We start from the raw sequence: 25238 nt of genomic DNA, 5'->3' as shown, positions 1-25238 counted from the left end.
CAAACTTGTATTAATGTGTCAGAAGTAAAAGACCAGAATTTACATAACGAAATAGCTTCTAGTAAAGTTGGGAAATTTGATCCCAAATGGTTAATTCCAAGGCATATCCTAATAAAATTATTACAGATTTAAAATATTATATCTTCTGAGCCTCCTATCAAAGTAACTGAAATAACCTAAATAGGAGAGAAAATCAGGTTGGCATCTGACTTCTTCACAGTAGTATATAAAGAAAGGCAGCAACAATTGGAGCTATGTTTCCAAAAGACTTAAGGAAATAACATGTGATATAAAAATTAACGTATAGCTAATCTATCTTTCAAATATATCAGGATTAAAGAAAAAGGATGTCAAGTATGCAAGCTTCTGTACAATGTTGTATGTATAGCAAAACAACAAAACAGGACAGATTTATTGACAGACATTGAAAAACAGTGTTCTATCTAGGACAGTTCAAGTGGGAAAAACAATAATTGAAAATAATAATTATCAAAAATGTAATCACAGTAAGCTAGATATTTTGGGTCTATGGATGTTTATCAGATTTTTTAACCCAATAATAGAGAGTACACTTTTTCAAGTGTACATGTAACATAACTGGAAACACCAGTGACTGATTATTTAATGTCTAATTCCTTCACTAAGGAGTATATTTCCTGAAGGCAGGTGGGAATTTTATGCCAGAACTTGACACAGTATCAGTATATATTGGGTATTTTCAGTAGGTGGTCAGTGAAAGCTAATTGAATAAATGAATTCTTAGAAGCACTTGAGCCTGATAATGAAGATTATTTCCAATTGCCCACAATTGGAAACCAACTGAGATCTTCTTTCAACATTTCTAACATACTTAATTTCAGTTTATTCTTTTATGTAAACCCAAAATCAATGAATAGGGGAAATTAGTTTGTGGTGAGTGAATTTATACTCCTGGCCTTTTATAACTTTTGGCCAATGCAACAATTCTTATTTTCTTTTCTATTTCTTAAAACATTTTCATGACCCAAAATAAACCTCAGACCAGTTAGCAGTCAGTCCCAATTCCCTTCTCCTCACATCTCATGACATCCATAAATCTTTCTGTTTCTATGGATTTGACTATTTTGGACATTTATTATAAATGGAAGTGGCTTCTTTCACTTAGCACAATGTTTTTAATGTTTTTTTCATTCCTTTTAATGGCTGAATAATATTCCATTGTTTGACTATACTACGTTTTGCTTATCCATTTATCTGTTGACAAACATTTGGATTATCTCTACCTTTTGGGTATTGTGAATATTGTTTCTATACACGTTTGTGCACATTTTTTGGTGTGTGAACACTTGTTTTCAATTCTCTTGAATGGAACTGCTGGGTCATATAATAACTTCATGTTTCATATTTTGTGGAGCCACCAAACTTTTCCACAGTGGCTGCACCATTTTACATTCCTACCAGCAGTGTGTATGAGCATTCTAATTTCTCCATATCTTTATCAACACTTGTTATTTTATTATTTTTATTGTGGCAAATCTAATGAGTGTGAAGTAAAATCACATTTTTAAATAACTTATTTATTTGAGAGAGTGGGAGAGAGAGAGAGTGGGAGAAGGGGCAGAGGGAGAAGCAGACTCTGCAGAGCAGGGAGCCCGATGCGGGGCTCGATCCCAGCACCCTAGGATCATGACCTGAGCTGAAGGCAGATGCTTAACTGACTGAGCTACCCAGGTGCCCCACATTTTGGTTTTGATCTGCATTCCCCTAGTGACTAATGATGTTGAGCATCTTTTCATGTGCTTCCTGGTTGGCCACTTGTGCATTCTCTTGAGAGAAATGTCATTTCATATCTTTTGTTCATTTTAAAATTCAGTTGTTTGTGCTTTTATTATTGAGTTTTTAAAATATCTTTTTTTAAAAGATGTATTTATTTATTTTAGAGAGAGAGAGCATGAGTAGGAGGAGGGACAGAGGAAGAGAGATCTTAAGCAGACTCCCTGCAGAGCACGGAGTCCAATCTCATGACCCTGAGACCATGACCTGAGCCAAAATCAAGATTTGGTGCTTAACCAACTGAGTCACCCAGGTTGATCCTCTTTTTGAGTTTTAAGAGTTTTTTTATTTTTAGACCTGTATTAGTTTTCTAGGGCTGCCATAACAAATTACCACCATCTTGATGGTTTAAAACAGAAATTTAGTCTCTTGCAATTTTGGAGGCTAGAAATCTGAAATCAGTACTTTGGCAGGGCGGTGCTCCCTCCTAAGGCTCTAGGGAAGAATCTTTCCTTGCCACTTCCAGCATCTGGGGGGGTCCAGGTGTTCCTTGGCCTGTGACTGCATAACTTCATCCTGAACTTCCATCTTCACGTGGTCTTATCCTCCGTATTCTTGTCTTTGCCTTTTTGTCTCTTATTAGGACAGTTGTTATTAGATTTAGAGCCAACCCAGGTTCTCCAAAAAATGTCATCTCAAGACCTTTATTACATTTGTAAAGACCTTTTTTCCAAATAAGTTCACATTAACAGTTTTAGGAGTTGTGATAGAGTATATAGACACATCTTTTTGAGGGCCACCACTCAATGGACTACAAGACCCTCATCAGACATATCACTTACAACTACTTTCTCTATCTGCAGGTTTTATCTTCACTCTCTTGAGTGTATCCTTTGACACACAAATATTTTTAGTTTGGATCAAGTCCAGTTTATTTTTATTTTTTCTTTTGTTGATTTTGCTTTGGGTGTCATTTTAAAGAAACCATTGCCTACAACAAATAAACATAGCAAATAGTAAATATATCTGTTCTCTAGGAATATACTATATATTTCTAGGATTGTATCATTTTTTTTTTTCTTATTCATGGCCTGGAGAAACTGAGATGGTGATGAAGAGAGTGGTTTGAGATGTGTCTGCAGACAGAAACCACATTATGCAGGGCTTTTAGATCTTGAAAAACATCACATTTTGAATTTAAAACTATCACTAAAGGATGGCCTTTGGGAGCTTTTGTAGCATGCATGTTTACTATGTGAAAGACACTGTTAGGTGTTTTACATAAGTTATGCATTTTATTCTTAACATATTATAAGAATGAGGTGCTATATTACAGAAACAGAAAAGTAATGCTTCTTCTCAAAAATCCTAGCACCAGCCACTACCTGTTTTCATAGGTCTGACTTTCAAGTCCTTGGGGGTTCTCTAAGCTTCTAAGTTTTACAGTACCAAACTCTTGCCTTTCTTTATTCCTCCAGCCCTAAAGCTGATACTATTTTTCTTCAGTTGCTTTTTAAATGATCCCTTAGTCTTTTAAAAAGTTTATTATTCTTAACTCTTCAATACCTAGTTACCCATCTTTAAATGATATTATTTTATTAAAAGAACAAAAATATCTTTTTTTTTTTTGTCTCCTGACTAATTCATAAATTTGTAACAGAATTGGTCCCAGGAAGCAGATCCTTAAGTATGGGGTTTAGGAATTGGCTTGGTCTTGTCCTTGGGAATGAACACAGCCTGAGATTCTTGTCAGTGTAACTCCATTACCAGTAGGTAGTGGCATTATGAATAATTGTGCTGATTGTATTGAAGTTCCAACTGAAGCAAGTGGGTATTGTACTTGACCATTTTGTTATTAATGGTGATTATAAGGAGTGTGGTGTGTGATGGATTCTTCTGAATACTTACAGAAGGAAATGACAAGCTCAGATTTTTTAAAAGTTCAATTCAAGTTATAGTCTGAGAACCAGAAAAACATTATGGCAGCTCTTAAATATCTTGCTTTTGTAATTACAGATGTAATCTTGGCCAAATCCACCACAAAATTTAATTTTGTTGTTTGCAGAATTACAATTTAATTTGTGAAATTAAGGGCATTGCTTTGTAAGAATTGGAAACATATTTGGAATTAACATGCGTAGAGCCTTCCAAACTTCCAGTTATTTCCCTTCTTTGTTCATTAAAATGCAACTTAAAGCAGTAAAGTGTTCAAAGCTTACTGGAGGCCATCTTAGTGACCAGCCAATCACCTAATGTAAGTAAAATGCATGGTTGGCACCACCTTTTTTTTTTTAATTGCCTATCTCTTACATTTTCTCTAAATTAACAAGCACATTCTTAGCAATCCTGTAGGATATATTTATGTGAAAGAAGTTTGCTTGCCTTCCAGTAGCTTAGCAAATTTTTCACTTTTCACTTTTGCTTTTGTCCAAGAGGGATTATTCATATTTTAAGAAGCTCTACAGGAGGCAGTAACACATTCTATTAAAGCACCTTTGAAATTCTTAACTGTAACCCAGAGATTTTTCACAAAGGGAGTAATGCTAACCTTGGGATTAGTAAAATTGAAAAATTAGGGAAAGGAGACAAATGACTTACTCTTTGGGGAGTTAAAAATACAGCAATACATTTTTCATGCTCTTCTAAATTCAATGTTCATCCACTAAGATTTTTTAAATAATTTTCCTAAAACTCTGAGATTCTCAACATTTATGTTTTTACAGGAGAAACTTGGACTCAGAAAATTTAATGAATTGCCCGAGATATACACTAGGTAAGGCGCAGAGAGAGAAAGTCCAAGTTCCTTTTGCTAGCTTAAGATGCCTTCCTTTTCTCTCAGGTTGTAGTTTGACCTTACTTCTGTAGTAATTGAGTTTTATATCATCTCTCACTGGATATATAACCATTTTTACTTCTATCTCTATGTTAAAAGTTATCTTACTGCATAACACTCCGGTTTGAAAAACTTTATCCTCTTAAATGGCAAGATCCACTTGAGCCAAGATAGCTGGAAGTTGCTAATATCCAGCAGCCATCAAAGAACAGAGATTTTCTTTTTTTTTAATTGTTATGTTAATCACCATACATTACATCATTAGTTTTGGATGTAGTGTTCCATGATTCATCGTTTGTGCATAACACCCAGTGATCCACGCAGAACATGCCCTCTTTAATACCCATCACCAGGCTAACCCATCCCCCCATCCCCCTCCCCTCTAGAACCCTCAGTTTGTTTTTCAGAATCCATCATCTCTCATGGTTCATCTCCCCCTCCGATTTCCCCCCCTTCATTCTTCCCCTCCTGCTATCTTCTTCTTTTTTTTTTCTTAACATATATTGCATTATTTGTTTCAGAGGTACAGATCTGTGATTCAACAGTCTTGCCCAATTCACAGCACTCGCCATAGCACATACCCTCCCCAATGTCTATCACCCAGTCACCCCATCCCTCCCACCCCTGCACCACTCCAGCAACCCTCAGTTTGTTTCCTGAGATTAAGAATTCCTCATATGAGTGAGGTCATATGATACATGTCTTTCTCTGATGGACTTATTTCACTCAGCATAAAACCCTCCAGTTCCATCCACGTTGTTGCAAATGGCAAGATCTCATTCCCTTTGATGGCTGCATAATATTTCATTGTGTATATATATATATATATATATATATATATATATATATACCATATCTTCTTTATCCATTCATCTGTCGATGGACATCTTGGCTCTTTCCACAGTTTGGCTATTGTGGACATTGCTGCTATAAACATTGGGGTGCACATACCCTTTCAGATCCGTACATTTGTATCTTTGTGGTAAATACCCAGTAGTGCAATTGCTGGATCGTATGGTAGCTCTATTTCAACTGTTTGAGGAACCTCCATACTGTTTTCCAGAGTGGCTGCACCAACTTGCATTCCCACCAACAGTGTAGGAGGGTTCCCCTTTCTCCTCATCCCCGCCAACATTGTCGTTTCCTGACTTGTTAATTTTAGCCATTCTGACTGGTGTGAGGTGGTATCTCATTGAGGTTTTGATTTGGATTTCCCTGAGGCCAAGCGATGTTGAGCACTTTTTCAGGTGTCTGCTGGCCATTTGGATGTCTTCTTTGGAAAAATGTCTGTTCATGTCTTCTGCCCATTTCTTGATTGGATTATTTGTTCTTTGGGTGTTGAGTTTGATAAGTTCTTTATAGATTTTGGGTACTAGCCCTTTATCTGATATGTCATTTGCAAATATTTTCTCCCATTCTTTTGGTTGTCTTTTGGTTTTGTGGACTGTTTCTTTTGCTGTGCAAAAGCTTTTTATCTTGATGAAATCCCAATAGTTCATTTTTGCCCTTGCTTCCCTTGCCTTTGACGATGTTTCTAGGAAGAAGTTGCTGCAGCTGAGGTCGAAGAGGTTGCTGCCTGTGTTCTCCTTTAGGATTTTGATGGACTCCTGTCTCACATTTAGGTCTTTCAACCATTTAGGGTCTATTTTTGTGTGTGGTGTAAGGAAATGGTCCAGTTTCATTCTTCTGCATGTGGCTGTCCAGTTTTCCCAGCACCATTTGTTGAAGAGACTATCTTTTTTCCATTGGACACTCTTTCCTGCCCTGTCAAAGATGAGTTGACCATAGAGTTGAGGGTCCATTTCTGGGCCCTCTATTCTGTTCCATTGATCTATGTGTCTGTTTTTGTGCCAGTACCATATTGTCTTGATGATGACAGCTTTGTAATAGAGCTGGAAGTCCGGAATTGTGATGCCGCCAGCTTTGCTTTTCTTTTTCCACATTCCTCTGGCTATTTGGGGTCTCTTCTGGTTCCATACAAATTTTAGGATTATTTGTTCCATTTCTTTGAAAAAAGTGGATGGTATTTTGATAGGGATTGCATTGAATGTGTAGATTGCTCTAGGTAGCATGGACATCTTCACAATATTTGTTCTTCCAATCCATGAGCATGGAACGTTTTTCCATTTCTTTGTGTCTTCCTAAATTTCTTTCATGAGTATTTACAGTTTTCTGAGTACAGATCCTTTGCCTCTTTGGTTAGATTTATTCCTAGGTATCTTATGGTTTTGGGTGCAGTTGTAAATGGGATCGACTCCTTAATTTCTCTTTCTTCTGTCTTGTTGTTGGTGTATAGGAATGCCACTGTTTTCTGTGCTTTGATTTTATATCCTGCCACTTTATTGAATTCCTGGATGAGTTCTAGCAGTTTTGGGGTGGAGTCTTTTGGGTTTCCCACATAAAGTATCATATCATCTGCAAAGAGTGAGAGTTTGACTTCCTCTTTGCCGATTTGGATGCCTTTGATTTCTTTTTGTTCAACCAATACCATTTTAATACATTGATGAAGCATATATTTATTCATGCCTCTTAAATACAAGTGAGGTTTTTTTTTAACATTTTTTTATTTTTAAGTAATCCCTATATCCAATGTGGGGCTCAAACCTACAACCCTGAGATAAGGAGTCACATGCTCCATTTCCTGAGCCAGCCAGGTGCCCCAAATACAAGTGGATTTTTAATGGACAATTTTTATGATCACTCAGCATCATTTAAAATATATGAAGGCATTGATTTCTTTATTGCTGGTACTACATTCAAAATATCTTTGAAGGTCTGACTTTTATAAGCCTTGCACTTGACGTACTCTCTATAGGTCAATGACAGTTTTTAAAAGATGTAAAGTTTTCTTTAAAAACTTTAAAAAACTTGTTTCTATCTAAATTTCTTTTTAATCTAAGTATCCTCTCTAGAACTCACAAAATCACACCAGAATTTCTTCATGGCTGTCTTCCTTTCTTTGTTTTGCAGAGTGTAGATAATTAGGTTCTAGATGGGTTGACAATGATGTAAAATACAGCAAGGAACTTATCCAGAAAGTGGTTGTTGAAGGGTCCGATACGTGTGAAGATGCATGGGCCAAGAAAGAGAATCATCACTGTGATGTGATCAAAGTGGAATGAGCTTTGGGTGGCCCAGTAGAAGAGTGACTCTTAATGGTTTTGAGGATCAGACTGTAGGAGATAAGCAAAATCATGAACCAGCTCACAGAGATCATCCCACTGCTGGCAACAGTGACAGTCTGTACAATATAGGTATCTATGCAAGCAAACTTAGTAACCAGAGGGAGATCACAGGAAATGGTGTCCACTACATTGGGACCACAGAAAGGCAAATTCACAACAGAGTATCTAAAGCCCTAAATGAACACCTAAGAATCATGTGGTCACTACCAGCAAAACACACACCTTCCTGTTCATGTTGGTTGTGCAATGTAGGGGCTTACAAATAGCGGCATATCTGTCACATGCCATGGAGACCAAAAGTTCCATTTCAAATCCACCCAGTAAGTGAAGGAGAAAAATCTGTGTGAAGCATCCAGCAAAGGAAATGGTCTTATGCTTTTTTACCAACCTCACAATTATCTTAATGGAAATGGAAGTGAAGTTCATTCCAAAAGGAGAGAGTCCCAGGAAGAAAGTACATGGGGGGTGTTCAGGTTTGGGATGTAAATCACTGACCACAATGGGAAGGTTACCTGAAACTGTGGCCAAGTAGACAACTAGGAAGAGTGCAGAGAGAAGAAACTATATATCCTGGCAGGTGGTCAAAATGAATTCTGACACTTCAGACTGATTTAATTATTCTGTGGACTCCACTGAGTGGCTTGTTCTGGGATGACCTGTAGAGAGCGAGAAGAGGGCACTAATGCCATGGAGGTTGCCAAGCATTTTCATTCATTTGGGTCTTTTATTTATTTATTTTTTAAAGATTTTATTTATTTATTTGACAGAGAGAGACACAGCGAGAGAGGGAACACAAGCAGGGGGAATAGGAGAGGGAGAAGCAAGCTTCCTGCTGAGCAGGGAGACCCATGCGGGGCTTGATTCCAGGACCCTGGGATCACGACCTGAGCCGAAGGCAGACGCTTAACGACTGAGCCACCCAGGCACCCCCATTAGGGTTTTTTAACAATCTCATTTGACTTTGAAATTTAATGTTAATTTCTGTTACTTGAAGAAGGAAGATACATGTCTAAATTGTCCATCTCTAAGACTAGCTTATAAGCAACAACCTAGAGTAACATTATTGTTATGTGTAAAAAGTTGAGCAATCTAAAAATCTTACAGTTGGGGCATATTTTCTTCAATGAGTTACAGGAATCTTAGGGTGTAATATTCCACTAACAATTAAGTGGTGTTTAAGAAAAGTATTTAAGAATATGGAAAACATTCACATTATTTAAGTGAAAAAAGGTAGGTTACAATGAACTTTATACAGTACGATCTCATTTTATAAACATTAAATGTATTAAAATATATACATATAAAATTTATATATTTTTAAAAATATTGAGCAATATAACAACTATTTAAAAAGACATATTTTGGTTGTTGTAATGTGAACTGCAACTAAATAACTTCAAGACCCAAATATCCCTTTGTGGGATTCCCATGGGACCTGAAAATGTCTGTGCTCAATTAATATCTTTGAAGTAAGAGAGTGTTTAGTAGAAATCTATATATGAAGAATAATGACACAGAACAGCAAGGTTTTTTTTCTATACCCTAGCTTATTTTCAAGTTATTGTAATCATTCATAATTTAGGGAATAATATGCCTGAGGGTTTCCAAGGAAGTTTGTAAGCAGCTACTGGTTGGGCTAAAAAAGTAGAAGATCAGGACCTTACAACTATTTGTCTAAGTTTGACAGCAGCTTGTTTAAGAAGGTTTATTTTTAAAAAAAAATGATTTAGTCCTACCCTCTGCTACCCTCACAAATCAAGCATGTACTTATTTGCAAACAGAAAATAACTATTAGTCATGATCTTTTATTAATCAAAAGGCAAGCCATTACTTCACAATTGTTGTGACGGTGTGGGTAGTGGAAATAGCACTGACTGTCATTAAGGTGGTGTCATACTTTGGATTTTATTGATAATTCACATTCTGCCCTTACACAAATCACTTTACTATGAAAACTTGAGAAAACTAACATTAAAATCTAATGGAGAGTGAATGAAATAAACTATGAGTATGCCTTATGAGGTTGAAATCCTATACAAATAAGAGACAAGATTATTAATGTATTTGTCACTAATACCTTCTGTATGTGTGGGTTATAGCCCACTGTTCAAGGAAATATAAAATCCACTTTAGGAGAGATATTGAAGCTGTTGATTCAAAGAACTTTCTTTACACTGTGTGTTAGTTAATGGAGAGAGACCGGGTATGAGGGGGACTGTGGTGAATGAGAAGGTTAGGTTATGACCTCTAGCCCTAATCAGCACACCAGACTGATTGAGGGAATATAGCTTGCACTTATAAGCAATCACAGAGCAAATGAAGAAGACATCTACCAAGTGCCCCATTGTATAGAGTACAGAAGTTCAGAGAGGGAGAAGGGATGTATTGTTTTCAATGATAGTCTTGTTCTTGCAATTTAGTTTTATTCACCAAAAACCCTTATACAGACAGAAATAAAACATTTATAGGTGTTAAAATCAGTACATATTTGATAAAAAGTTGCAGTGTACTAGGCCCTTTGTTAAAATCTTAACTATAATAGAGTTTTAACAGGTAAGCATGACTGATGGCCTGCTGCTGACAGATTCCCTCCAAATCCTTCTTCTTATCTCCTGCTGCTTCCTCCCCAGGTTCAGTTCAGATCCTCTTGTTGACTTACATGATCCCCAGACTTCTAATGGTCAGACCCACAGTCCTTCCCATTATTAAAGTTCTCTGATTAAATCATTCCTCAACAGTGAGTTTCTAATCTATGAGGATAGTCAAGGTTGTGGTATTTAGTCCCTGATACATGACCATTCAATGAGTCGTATACCCCAGCATTTAACCCCTTGTGTAGTATAGTCTCTTCGTCTTAAATTTGAGCTGGCCTAGTGGCTTGCACTTAACTCATGGGATGTGGTGGAAGTCACGTTGTCTCACCTCTAAGTCTAATAATAAAGAGCTCTGTGGGGTCTGTCTGGGCTGCTTAGAACACTTCCTCTTGGGCCATCCCCTCTGGGAACCCAGACACCATATAATGAGAATCCCTAACTTCATAGAAGAGCCACATATATGTGCTCTGCTTAGCAGTATCAAATGAGCTCCTAGAAGACAGCAGACATCAATTTCTAGCCTTGGAAAACCCGTCCAGTCAAGTCTTTAGTTGACTGCAGCCACAGCTGTCATGTACCTGCAATTGCATTGAAGGACCCAAGTAAAACCATCTTGCTGGACATAAATACCCTAGAGAACTATGAAAGATAATTATAAATGTTTTAAACCACTGAGCTAGTGTTTGTTATGCAATAATAAATAACCAAAATAAAGCTCATGGAAGAAGAGCCCCTCAATGCCTTCCTTTCTTTGTATGTGTCCCATATTACCTATCTACACTCCCTTCCCCTGACTGGCAGTCCTAGAGGACCCACTTCAACTGTGGCTGTGCACAGTGACTTCCCTTCTGAAGAGGTTTGGTTTGGCCAACTAGCATGTGCACTTCCACACAAAAGTATCTGTGGCAACTCAAAATCATTAAAAAATGCCTTTTAGAATCCATTTCTTTAAAACACACAAATTTTTGCTCTCTTATATTAATGTGATTATGAAACCCTGATTTAGTAACTTAGATTCCACCTAAAACAATTCAGTGTACCCATATTTTTATGCGTCACTCTACTATATTCCTACACACCAGGAATGGTGTGTAGCACCATTAACATTTGGGGCTGAATAATTCTTGGTTGCAGGGGCTGTCCTTTGCATTGTAGGATACTTAATACCATCCCTAGTCTCTACTTGGTAGTTACCTGTAGCTCCTCTTCATTGTGGCTACCAAAAATGTCTCCAGAGATTGCCATATGTCCCATGGGGGACAGAATTGTCTCTGGTTGAGAATCATCAGCTTTATCTTTTTCACTTTCAATCATAATTCTATTACCCCAGGCAATGCTCACATTTCTCTAGTTAGATCCCTAAATATAAGTCTCTAAACTCATTTATACAGGCATACCTTGTTTATTATACTTCAGAGGTACTGTGCATTTTTCAAATTGAAGGTTTATGGCAGCACTGCATTGAGGAAGTGTACTGACACCATTTTTCCAGCAGCATTTGCTCACTTTGTGTCTCTGTCTCACATTTTCTTAATTCTTGCAATGTTTAAACTTTTTCATTATATTTGTTATGGTGATCTGAGATCATTGCTATTGTAATTGTTTTGGTGTTCTAAGAACCATACCCATTTAAGATGGCAAACTTAACTGATAAATGTTTGTGTTCTGATTGCCACCAACAACTGGCTGTTCCCCATCTCTGTCTCTCTCCTTAGGGCTCCCTATTCCCTGAGACAAAGCAATATTGATATTAGGCCAGTTAATAACCTTACAATGGCCTCTAGGTATTCAAGTGAAAAAAAAAAAGAGTCACACATCTTTTACCTTAAATTAAAAACTAGAAATGATTAAGCTTAGTGAAGAAGGCATATTGAAAACTGAGATAGATAAAAAGCTAGGCCTCTTGTGCCAAACAACCACATTGTGAATGAAAAGGAAAAGTTTTTGAAGGAAATTAAAGGTGCTACTCCCAAGAACACATGAATAGTAAGAAAGTGAAACCGCCTTCTTGCCAATATGGAGAGTTGTAGTGGTTTGGAGAGATCAAACCAGCCTCAACATTCCCTTAAGCCAAAGCCTAGTCCAGAGCAAGGCCCTAAGTCTTTTCAATTCTAGGAAGGCTGAGAGAGATGAGGAAGCTGCAGCAGAAAAATTTGAAGCCAGCAGAGGCTGGCTCATGAGATTTAAGGCAAGAAGGTATCTCTATAACATAAAAGTGTAAGGTGAAGCAGCAAGTGCTATTGTAGAAGCTATAGCACGTTTAACTAGAAGATCTAACTAAGATAATTACTGTGAAGGTGGTTACACTAAACAATAGATTCTTAATGTAGATGAAACAGCCTTATATGGAAAGAAGATGCCATCTAGGACTTTCATAATTAGAAAGGAAAAGTCAATGCCTGGCTTCAAAGCTTCAAAGGACAGGCAGACTTTCCTGTCAGGGGCTAATGTAGTTGGTGACTTTAATTTGAAGCCAAGCCTCAGTTACCATTCTGAAAATCCTAGGGCCCTTAGGAATTATGCTAAATCTACTCTGCTTTTGCTCTGTAAATATAACAGCAAAGCCCTATGAGGGCACATCTGCTTACAACATTGTTTAGTGAATATTTTAAACCCACTTTGAGACAACTACTTAGAAAAAAAAAGTTTCCTTTCAAAATATTACTGTTGATTGACAATGTACCATGTCACACAAGAGCCCTGGTGGAAATGTCCAGTGAGATTAATGTTATTTTCATGGCTGGTAATGCAACATCCATTCTGTAGCCTGTGGATCAGGGAGTAATTTCAACTTTCAAGTCTTAGTATTTTAGGGGCACCTGGGTGGCTTAGTCAGTTAAGTGTCTGCCTTCAGTTCAAGTCACGATCCCAGGGTCCTGGGATCAAGTCCCTCATTGGGCTCCCTGCTAGGCGGGGAGCCTGCTTCTCCCTCTCCCTCTGTCTGCAGCTCTGCCTACTTCTGTGCTCTCTTTCTGTTGTGTCAAATGAATGAATGAATGAATGAATGAATGAATGAATAAATAAATAAATAAATAAATAAATAAATAAATAAATAAAATCTTTTTAAAACTGAGAAATACATTTTATAAGGCTATAACTGCTATAGGTAGTGATTCCTTTGATGGATCTGGGCAAAGTCAATTGAAAACTTACAGAAAGGATTGACCATTCTAGATGCAATTAAGAACATTTATGATTCATGGAAAAAGTCAATATAGCAAAATGAAGAAGAGTTTGGAAGAAGTTGATTCAACCCTCATGGGTGACTTTGAGGGGCTCAAGATTCAGTGGGGGAAGTAACTGTAGATATTGTGGAAATAGCAAAAGAATTAGAATTATAAGCGAAGTCTGATGATGTGACCAAATTGCTGCAAACTGATGATAAAACATTAACAGAAGAAGATTTTCTTCTTATAGATGAGCAAAGACAGTGGTTTCTTGAGATGAAATCTACTCCTGTTAAAGATATGGTGAAAACTGGAAATGACAACAAAGGGTTTCTGATATTACATAAACTTAATCGATAAGGCAGCGAAATTGGGGAGGACTGACTTCAATTTTGAAAGAAGTTTTGTTGTGGCTAACACGCTATCAAACAGCATTGCATGGTGCAGAGAAATTTTTGTGAAAGGAAGAATCAATAATGTGGCAACTTCATTGTATTATTTTAAGAAATTGCCACAGCAACCCCATCCTTCAACAATCACCACCTTGATTAGTCAGCAGCCATCAATATGGAGGCAAGATCCTCCACCAGCACAAAGATTATAACTTAATAAAAGCTCAAATGACAGTTAGCATTTTTTAGCAAAAAAGTTTTTTTTTTCACTTAAGGTATATACATTGTTTTCTTTTCTTTTTTCTTTTTTTTTCTTTTATTATGTTATGTTAATCTCCGTACATTACATCATTAGTTTTTGATGTAGTGTTCCATGATTCATTGTTTGCATATAACACCCGGTGCTCCATTTAGTACGTGCCCTCTTTAATGCCCATCACCAGGCTAACCCATCCCCCACCCCCTCCCCTCTAGAACCCTCAGTTTGTTTTTCAGTCCATAGTCTGTCATGGTTCATCTCCCCCTCCGATTTCCCTCCCTTCATTTCTCCCTACCGACTATCTTATTTTTTTTTTTTAACATATATGCATTATTTGTTTCAGAGGTACAGTTCTGTGATTCAATAGTCTTACACAGTTCAAGGTGCTCACCATAGCACATACCCTCCCCAATGTCTATCACCCAGCCACCCCATCCCTCCCACCCCCGCACCACTCCAGCAACCCTGAGTTTGTTTCCTGAGATTAAGAATTTCTCATATCAGTGAGATCATATGATACATGTCTTTCTCTGATTGACTTATTTCACTCAGCACAATACCCTCCAGTTCCATCCATGTTGCAAATGGCAAGATCTCATTCCTTTTGATGTGGCTGCATAATATTCCATTGTGTGTGTGTGTGTGTGTGTGTGTGTGTGTGTGTGTGTATACCATCTCTTCTTTATCCATTCATCTGTCAATGGACATCATGGCTCTTTCCATGGTTTGGCTATTGTGGACATTGCTGCTATAAACATTGGGGTGCACGTACCCCTTCAGATCCCTGCATTTGTAACTTTGGGGTAAATACCCAGTAGTTCAATTGCTGGGTCATAGGGTAGTTCTATTTTCAATTTTTTGAGGAACCTCCATACTGTTTTCCGGAGTGGCTGCACCAGCTTGCATTCCCACCAACAGTGTAGGAGGGTTCCCCTTTCGCCGCATCCCCGCCAACATCTGTCGTTTCCTGACCTGTTAATTTTAGCCATTCTGACTGGTGTGAGGTGGTATCTCATTGAGGTTTTGATTTGGATTTCCCTGATGCCCAGCGATGTTGAGCACTTTTTCAGGTGTCTGGTGGCCACTGGGATGTCTTCTTTGGAAAAATGTCTGTTGATGTCTTCTCCCCATTTCTTGATTGGATCATGTGTTCTTTGGGTTTTGAGTTTGATAAGTTTGATAAGGATACTAGCCCTTTATCTGATATGTCATTTGCAAGTATCTTCTCCCATTCTGTTGGTTGTCTTTTGGTTTTGTGGACTCTTTCTTTTGCTGTGCAAAAGCTTTTTATCTTGATGAAGTCCAATAGCTCATTTTTGCCCTTGCTTCCCTTGCCTTTGGTGATGTTTCTAGGAAGAAGTTGCTGCGGTTGAGGTCAAAGAGGTTGCTGCCTGTGTTCTCCTCTAGAATTTTGATGGACTCCTGTCTCACATTTAGGTCTTTCAACCATTTTGAGTATTTTTGTGTGTAGTGTAAGGAAATGGTCCAGTTTCATTCTTCTGCATGTGGCTGTCCAATTCTCCCAACACCATTTGTTGAAGAGACTATCTTTTTTCCATTGGGCATTCTTTCCTGCTTTGTCAAAGATGAGTTGACCATAGAGTTGAGGGTCCATTTTTGGGCTCTCTATTCTGTTCCATTGAACTATGTATCTGTTTTTGTGCCAGTACCATACTATCTTGATGATGACAGTTTTGTAATAGAGCTTGAAGTCGGTAATTGTGATGCCACCAGCTTTGCTTTTCTTTTTCAACATCCCTCTGGCTATTCAGGGTCTTTTCTGGTTCCATACAAATTTTAGGATTATTTGTTCCATTTCTTTGAAAAAAGTAGATGGTATTTTGTTGGGGATTGCATTGAATGTGTAGATTGCTCTAGGTAGCATTGACATCTTCACAATGTTTGTTCTTCCAATCCATGAGCATGGAACGTTTTTCACTTTCTTTGTGTCTTCCTCAATTTCTTTCATGAGTATTTTATAGTTTTCTGAGTACAGATTCTGTGCCTCTTTGATTAGATTTATTCCTAGGTATCTTATGGTTTTGGGTGCAGTTGTAAATGGGATCGAATCCTTAATTTCTCTTTCTTCTGTCTTGTTGTTGGTGTATAGAAATGCCACTGATTTCTCTGCCTTGATTTTATATCCTACCACTGTACTGAATTCCTTTATGAGTTCTTGCAGTTTTGGGGTGGAGTCTCTTGGGTTTTCCACATAAAGTATCATATCATCTGCAAAGAGTGAGAGTTGGACTTCTTCTTTGCCGATTTGGGAGCCTTTGATTTCTTTTTGTTGTCTGATTGCTGTGGCTAGGACTTCTAATACTATGTTAAATAGCAGTGGTGATAGTGGACATTCCTGCTGTGTTCCTGACCTTTGGGGGAAAGCTCTCAGTTTTTCCCCATTGAGAATGATATTGGCTATGGGTTTTTCATAGAGGGCTTTTATGATATTGAGGTATGTACCCTCTATTCCTATACTCTGAAGAGTTTTGATCAAGAAAGGATGCTGTCCTTTGACAAATGCTTTTTCTGCGTCTATTGAGAGGATCATATGGTTCTTGTTCTTTCTTTTATTAATGTATTGTATCACATTGACTGATTTGTGGATGTTGAACCAACCTTGCAGCCCAGGGATAAATCCCACTTGGTCGTGGTAAATAATCCTCTTAATGTACTGTTGGATCCTATTGGCTAGTATTTTGGTGAGAATTTTTGCATCCATGTTCATCAGGGATATTGGTCTGTAATTCTCCTTTTTGATGGGGTCTTTGTCTGGTTTTGGGATCAAGGTAATGGTGGCCTCCTAAAACAAGTTTGGAAGTTTTCCTTCCATTTCTATTTTTTGGAACAGTTTCAGAAGAATTGGTATTAATTCTTCTTTAAATGGTAGAATACCCTTGGGAAATCATCTGGTCCTGGGATTTTGTTTGTTGGGACATTTTGGATTACTGCTTCAATTTCCTTAGCGGTTATAGGTTTGTTCAGGTTTTCTATTTCTTCCTGGTTCAATTTTGGTAGTTGATACATCTCTAGGAATGCATCCATTTCTTCCAGGTTATCTAATTTGCTGGCATACAGTTGCTCATAATATGTTCTTATAATTGTTTGTATTTCTTTGGTGTTGGTTTTGATCTCTCCTCTTTCATTTATGATTTTTTTGATTTGGGTCATTTGTCTTTTCTTTTTGATAAGTATGGCCAGGGGTTTATCGATCTTGTTAATTTTTTCAAAGAACCAGCTTCTAGTTTCGTTGATCTGTTCTACTGTTCTTTTGGTTTCTATTTCATTGATTTTTTATCTGACCTTTATTATTTCTCTTCTCCTGCTGGGTTTAGGCTTTATTTGCTGTTCTTTCTCCAGCTCCTGTAGGTGTAGCATTAGAGTGTGTATTTGAGACCTTTCTTGTTTCTTGAGAAAGGCTTGTATTGCTATATACTTTCCTCTCAGGACTGCCTTTGCTTCATCCAAAAGATTTTGAACTGTTGTGTTTTCATTTTCATTGGTTTCCATGAATTTTTTTAAATTCTTCTTTAATTTCCTGGTTGACCCATTCATTCTTTAGTAGGATGTATTTTAGCCTCCATGTATTTGAGTTCTTTCTGATTTCCTCTTGTAATTGAGTTCTAGTTTCAAAGCATTGTGGTCTGAAAATATGCAGGGAATGATCCTAATCTTTAGGTACCGGTTGAGACCTGATTTGTGACCTAGAATATGATCTATTCTGGAGAATGTTCCATGCGTACTAGAGAAAAATGTCTATTTTTTCTATATCATGCCATGATATCAAGATATCATGCCAGTCCTTTCTGGCCTGCCAGGTGTCTCTAGATAGGTCTGTTGACAATCTAATGTTTTTATCATTGTAGGTTACAGATCTCTTGTCCCTAGCTGCTTTCAGGATTTTCTCTTTGTCTCTGAGACTCGTAAGTTTTACTATTAGATGTTGTGGTGTAGACCTATTTTTATTGATTTTGAGGGGGTTCTCTGTGCCTCCTGGGTTTTGATGCCTGTTTCCCTCCCCAAATTAGGGAAGTTCTCTGCTATAATTTGCTCCAATATAACTTCTGTCCCTCTCTCTGTTTCTTCTTCTGGGATCCCAATTATTCTAATGTTGTTTCGTCTTTCGGTATCACTTATCTCTTGAATTCAGCCCTCATGATCCAGTAGTTGTTTATCTCTCTTTTTCTCAGCTTCTTTATTTTCCATCATTTGGTCTTCTCTATCACTAATTTTCTTCTGCCTCACTTATCCTAGGAGTTAGAACCTCCATTATTGATTGCACCTCCTTAATAGCCTTTTTGATTTCAATTGGTTAGATTTTAGCTCTTTTATTTCTCCAGAGCGGGTTTCTCTAATATCTTCCATGGTTTTTTCAAGCCCAGTTAGTATCTTTAAAATCATCATCTGAACTCTAGTTCTGACATCTTACTAATGTCTGTATTGATTAGGTCCCTGGCATTCATTACTGCCTCTTGTTCTTTTTTTTGAGGTGAGTTTTTCTCTCTTGTCATTTTATCCAGAGGACAATAGATGAATGAGAGAACAAAATGCTAACAGGGTAAAAACAACCCCAGAAAAATATACACTAAACAAATCAGAAAGGACCTGAAACCAAGGGAAAAGAAAGGGAAAGAAAGAAAAAAGAAAAAGAAAAAGATTTTAAAAAAAAGGAATATGATCAAATATGATCAGGCTGGTGCATAGATTAGTGCCACACAGTAGATTCTGGGCATATTTTGATCTGTTAGAAGAAAGTGCCCTCTAAAATTTTAAAGAAAGAAAAACATATATATTTACAAAAATAAGGGTAAATAAAATGAAGGGATGGAATATGACTCTAAAGATGAAAATTATAAAAGTTTTTTTTAAAGATTTCATTTATTTATTCATGAGAGACAGAGAGAGAGAAGCAGAGGGAGAAGCAGGCTCCCAAGGAGCAGGGAGCCCGATGCAGGACTCGATCCCAGGACCCTGGGATCATGACCTGAGCCGAAGGCAGACACTTAACCATCTGAGCCACCCAGGCGCCCAAAAATTATAAAAGTTTTTATAAAAGGAATTGATAAGATAAGAAGTTAATTGAAAAAAGAAAGAAGAGGAATTAAAAAAAGGGGGGGAGAGAATATGATCAGGCAGGGGACTAGGACAAAGCCATACACTAGTGATTTAGGGTATATTTTGGTCTGTGAGAAGAAACTGTATCCCAAAATTTTAAAGAGGGAACAACTTATATATATACAAAAAATGTTAACTACAATGAAGGGATAGAATATGACTCTAAAAATGAAAAAGAAAAAAGATTTTTAAAAAGGGATTGATAAGCTGTTGGTTGAAAAAGGGGAAAAGAAAAATTCAAAAAAAGAAAAAGAATATTAAAAAAATTAACTTTGAAAGGCTGAAGAATCAAGGGGGGGAAAGCCATGAATTCTGTCTGCAGTATTCCCCTAGCGCTGGAGTTCTGCCATTCTCATTGATCGGTAAACTTGGTCTTTACTGGCTGTTTTTGCTGATCTTCTGAGGGAGTGGCCTGTTGCCGTGGTTCCCAAATATCTTTGCTGGAGGCAGAATTGCCCCGCCCTTGCCGGTCGAGACTGAGTAATCTGCTCGGGTTTTCTCCTGGGAGCTTTTGTTCCCTGCAAGCTTTCCGTATAGCTTTGGAGGATGAGAGTGAAAATGGCAGCCTCCCAATCTCCACCTGGAGGAGTGAATAACTTGGGCCCCACTCCTCAGTGCACCTCCAGAGAAAAGCAGTCAATCACTCCCGTCTCCCCGGTCTCCGTCGCACTCCATGCTTACCCGGCCTGTGACCTAGCATTTCTATCTCTGGCACATGACCCCGTGTGGAGTCTCCAAACCCAGAAGTTCCCTGCGGTGTGCTCCCACGCCGCTCCTCCCGGGGGTGGAAAGGGAATCTCCCCAGATCTGCCGCTTGTTGGGTCCCTACTGGAAGAGCAGTGGCCTGACTGTGCCGTTGATCATGGTTTATGGCAACACCGAGCTGAGAGCCCGCTCCTCGGCCCTGTCTCTGCAGCCGGCTTCCCTGCTCCGCTGATAACTGGGAGCTCTGCTGCACTCAGGCACCCCCGGTCTTTCTGTGACCCCGAGGGTCCTGAGACCACATTGTCCCAGCAAGTGCGCCCCACCCCCGCTTAGCCCCTGGAGTGACGTCCCTCAGTGCAGCAGACTTCTAAAAGTTTTGATTTTGTGCTCCGCTGCTCTACCACTTGCCAGTAATGGCTGACGGAGGCCCCCTCCCCTGCCGTCTGTCCTCCCGGATATAGCCTCAGATTCACTTCTCCGCATACCCTACCTTCCAGAAAGTGGTCGCTTTTCTGTTCAGAGAGTTGCTGCTATTCTTTTCTTTGACCTCCTGTTGAGTTCGTAGGTGTTCAGAATGTTTTGATCCTTATCTAGCTGAATTCCTGGGACCAGACGAAATTTAGGTCTCCTACTCCTCCACCATCTTGCTCCTCGATATATACATTTTTTCTTTATATATAATACTATTGCACACTGAACAGACTATAGCATATTGTAAACATAACTGTCATAGTCATTGGGAAACCACCGTATTCATGTGACTCACTTTATTGCAGTGTTTGCTGTATTTTGGTGGTCTAGAACCATCCCAATATCTCTAAGGTGTGCTTCTAAGTGTTCTATAGTGTTTTGTTTTTATATGTGGGAACTAACACTTTATTTCTGAATTAATAGTTTCATGAGAAGGAACTAACACTTGTCGGCTTTCAGGATTCCTCAACCCTTTTCTTCGCTAGGAATTCTCCATTCCCAGTAACTGCTCCCTCTCTGCCTCCCCCCAAACCCACCCAACTATATTATGGTGCTCTTTTATTGATTTGCCTTCTTTTCCTCACTCCTCAGATAAAGGGTAAGGTCCAATTTCTTTTCCTTACTTTGACCTAACCAGTCTTTCCAGAGCCCCATTTTTTTTCTTTGTTTTCTAGCCCAGTATACAATGAAGAGAAAATGGGTAATGAATTTTTTGCTCTTTCCATTGGGGAGAAGAATTGGATAGGGTTGTTGAGCAGATTACACAAAAAAAGGGAGCCCAGGCTTAGAGAAGTAGAAGTAATTATGGGTGAGGTCACTGGAATAAAGCTGATCCCAAGTGATCTCATTTCTGGTGTTCATGCAGGTTCTAAGAGTAGTTCAGGGCAGGTCTGTATTTCTTGTCTAACATGTTCTCATACTTTCTTAGCCCTTCTTTATTCTTCCCAGTTTCAGAAGATCAGCAATATAGCTCTGGCAATTTCTTTATTGGAACTGGTGGAACTGAAGCAACTACACCGAAAGAAAGCCCCGCTTACAGCTACCTGTTTGGGTGGAAAATGCTTAGATTTTCTTAAATTAGCTTGGGTTATTGAGAGTTGGCTATATGTTTTAATAGTTTATTCAGATGCAGCTTCACTCTCTTTGCAAAGGCTTCTAGAAAGGATGATGTCATGAAATTGAAATCCATATCAAGAAGAAATAAATCCATCTACATATTATGAATCCTCTTGATTTTCTCTCTTCTTCCTATTTGTTCTTAATGCCTACATCAAATAATAGATTCTCAGTGGATCTTTACCTAATAAGCTGAGTCAGAATTAATGCCTCTCTTCTCTGTGCCCTCATGGTACTGCCTTTGTACCTAATGATGTAATTATTTATGTATATATATTTCTGTCATTCATCCAAGATTATGAATTTTTAAAATTTATTTATTGTCATTTTAGCACCTGACACATTGACTGACAAACAATGGAGGCTCATATTTCTTCCCTCAGTGATAATAAATGCGGCAATTTATTGAGGTTCTGACTTTTGCCAGATTCTGTTTTTAGGAACTTCACATAAATCATCTCACTTAATTTTCATATCTCTGAGTGAAATTTTCTCTCTGGCTCATTTTCCAGAATCTGTGACACATTTCCCCAAACCTGAGACTGTGCCTTCCACGACTGATTATAACAAGCTCAGCTAATATTTGCTATTTCTTGTAAGCTTTAACAGGCAAATACATTGACTTTATTATGTTTGCAATATCTCTTCTGCTTACCGGTTCAGAAGCAGCTACAGGCAGTGTATTCAGGTGGGAAGGATGGCCAGGGGTCTTCTGAATTCATAGGTAAGAAGGAATAGATCATTAAGATGTATAAACTCCAACCTAGGGACTTCCTAATATAGTTTCTGTTAGTACAGGTAGCGCCAATAAGTGCTGGAAAATTCCAGAAATCCTCAATAGGTGATTTTAATGGGAATTCTTTCTGTTGAGGGCATAATGCTTCACAAAGTCTTGTAATGGTTTCATCTTTTACAATCAATGATAGTTTGAATAAGATCGATGAGGTGAGATCCACTAGGGAGATTAGAGAGATTTTTAGAGCTGGTAGCTTTTTTCTTCAGGTGGCTGTGAGACCAGTAATTGTTTTATTTGTGTTTTAAAATAATCAGATAAGCAAATTTTTTGCTACCAGGGCCAGCAAAATGACTATTTCCAGCCTTATTATTTATATGACTCATTTTCAAATAAAACTCTCCAACAGATGGAGATACCAGATGGATGGAATGTAAGCCCTGCATCTGCACCTTGGCAGTGAGTGTGGTTTGAAAATGTACCTTTTTTTAGAAAACCCTTATTAGCAAGGCACTGTTACTCTAATGAGATTACCAAAATGTGAAGGTGTTCAAAGCTTTTTAAGAAGCCACAAAACATAGAAGTCTCTACATATAAATCATTTGCAATGACCTCAGATATAAAAGCAGAAATATGTCACCTCCTTACCCCAGGGAAGCTATGATCATATTAATTCCATATAATTTAAATGTGGTTCAATCCTTCTTTGTCTAAGCATCCTACAAAGGGATGAGAGAGGTGTAAAGTAGTTTTTCAGTGTTTGAACTTTGAATCAATTATAGAATGAAACTGCACCAGCAGAAAATGAGGAATTAATTCATATAAAATATTGTTATAACATAACTATGAAAACAAAATGACATTCTTGTCATGTTGGCAGGCAGCTGTTAGGCAATATAGATTCTCTAATTGAGGTCCAACTCAGTGGTGACATAGATATGGGAAGAAAGTGAATGATCTGAGAAACTAGAATAAAATTTATGAGACAATTCTGGTCAAGCATATGGTAGCACTGATCTGAAATGAATACTTTAGTCCCAGGCAGATAAGGGTTTGTTAGGGTGTATGATAAGCTGTCAGAGAGCATTTGAATTGTGTTCCTTTTCTACTTTTTTCATATACTTATTAGAACATTTGAGACACACAGCTTTGATGAAGAATGGGAAAGATCTTTATGACTGTATATGGCAGTCATATGATCTGATATTTCCAGGATACATTATTAAATGAAAAATCCAGAATAATGTCTACAGGAAGCAAGCAAAAAGGAAAATAAGAGAGGCGGGAAGCACATATCTGCACATTTGTGCAAAATGAAACATAGGAAACAAATCACTAAACAATGAGATTGGTTACCTATAAGAAGTGAGTGGCATGAAAATTAAAGATTGAAGAATTGTTGAAGATTAAATAAAAAATAAAAAGAGTCTTGGTAATGAAATACAACTTGTGATCCTGGATTGGTCCTGGACAAGAGACTTTCTTTTCTAAAGGGATATTATTCACATAATTGGCAAACAATTGATAAGGTTGATAGATTAGATATCCATATTATATTAATGTTTTCCATTTTTATTAATTTTATTAATTAATGATTTCCAAATTTAAAAATTACATTGTTTTAGAAAATACACACCGACATAGAAGAGCATTATGTCTATAACTTACTCAAAGTTCAGAAATAAAATTTTATGTGTATATATATATATAATACATATATCACCTATATATTATATACATATGAATATGTATGCATATATAATTATATCTATAACACACATATAATTTAATATATGGACATATCTATATGCTTTATGTATACATGTATTTACACAACTATATTTATTATTTTGCATACCTGTATTATTATCTTTATATCTACATATAAGACCAGTACTAAATATTATTAATATTATAGCACAAACAAGTTTAGCTACAACAAGTAAATGAAACAAAGTGATATTTGCCAGTTGAAAATAATGATATTATGGAGAAAATTTAAAACCTGTGTTAGAAGATACGAATTACAATTTGATTAAATGGAAGTACATATCATGCTTATGAATGAAATGACATAACATAGCAAAGACATCAATGTTGTCCTAAATATATGTATTCTACTAAAAATTTGGCTGCTTTTTAAAAAAACTGACAGTGAAACATACATGAGTAAAGGTGCATGTTTTGCTAAGTGAACTTACAATAGAATAACAAAACAGGTGAACACATCAACTAGGTATTAACCATATATGAAGTGGTAGCATGAAAAATAATAAGGTAATGGTAAAATAAAAAAGAAATAAATAGAACTGAGTAGAAAACTCTGATCATGTATGTGTATATGCATACATATATGTTCTGAAATACATGCACACATGTAAGTATATGCTTATACGAGATATTTATATGTGAATATATATATGATATACATATGTAAATTTTTATACATCTATACAAACACACTTATGTGATAACCAAGCGGAACAGTGGAGAAAAGACAGATTAATTTGTAGTTGCTGCTGAGACTAGTGATTAACTAAGAGAAGAAGAATAAAGTTGGGTCCCTACCTTTCAAATATACAAAGGTGGACTCCAGGAATATTAAACCACAAAATATGAAAAATATGGTATGATAATAATAGAAGAAAATATTGAGGGACATCTGTATAGCATATGGTTGAAGAAGAATATTTTATAATCTGATCTTTTAAAAAGAATAAAAAGGCAAACCTTTAATAAATTTCAGAACACAAATTTTTGTTCAGTCATGGGAACTAAGACAGAAGTAATAAATACCAAATTCAAAAGAAATATTTGTAATATATTAAATTGACAAGGATTAATATCTAGATCACTGCTGCCCAATAGAACTTTCTATGATGATGAAAATGGTTTATATCTGGTCCCATATGGTAG

The 25238-nt window shown here is 37.2% G+C and overlaps 1 pseudogene; it reads right to left on the bottom strand.

Annotated features, from left to right (window-relative positions):
* Positions 1-7480: 7480 nt before the first annotated feature.
* Positions 7481-8475, bottom strand: LOC114221317 (olfactory receptor 4K17-like; annotated as a pseudogene).
* Positions 8476-25238: the final 16763 nt, after the last annotated feature.

This window comes from Eumetopias jubatus, unplaced genomic scaffold (assembly GCF_037043125.1).
Source record: "Eumetopias jubatus isolate StellerSeaLion01/CBP00866 unplaced genomic scaffold, mEumJub1_p1.0 scaffold_7, whole genome shotgun sequence".
NCBI lineage: Eukaryota > Metazoa > Chordata > Mammalia > Carnivora > Otariidae > Eumetopias > Eumetopias jubatus.
Note: the sequence above shows the minus strand (reverse complement) of the source record. Positions and strands in the feature narration are given on the sequence as shown.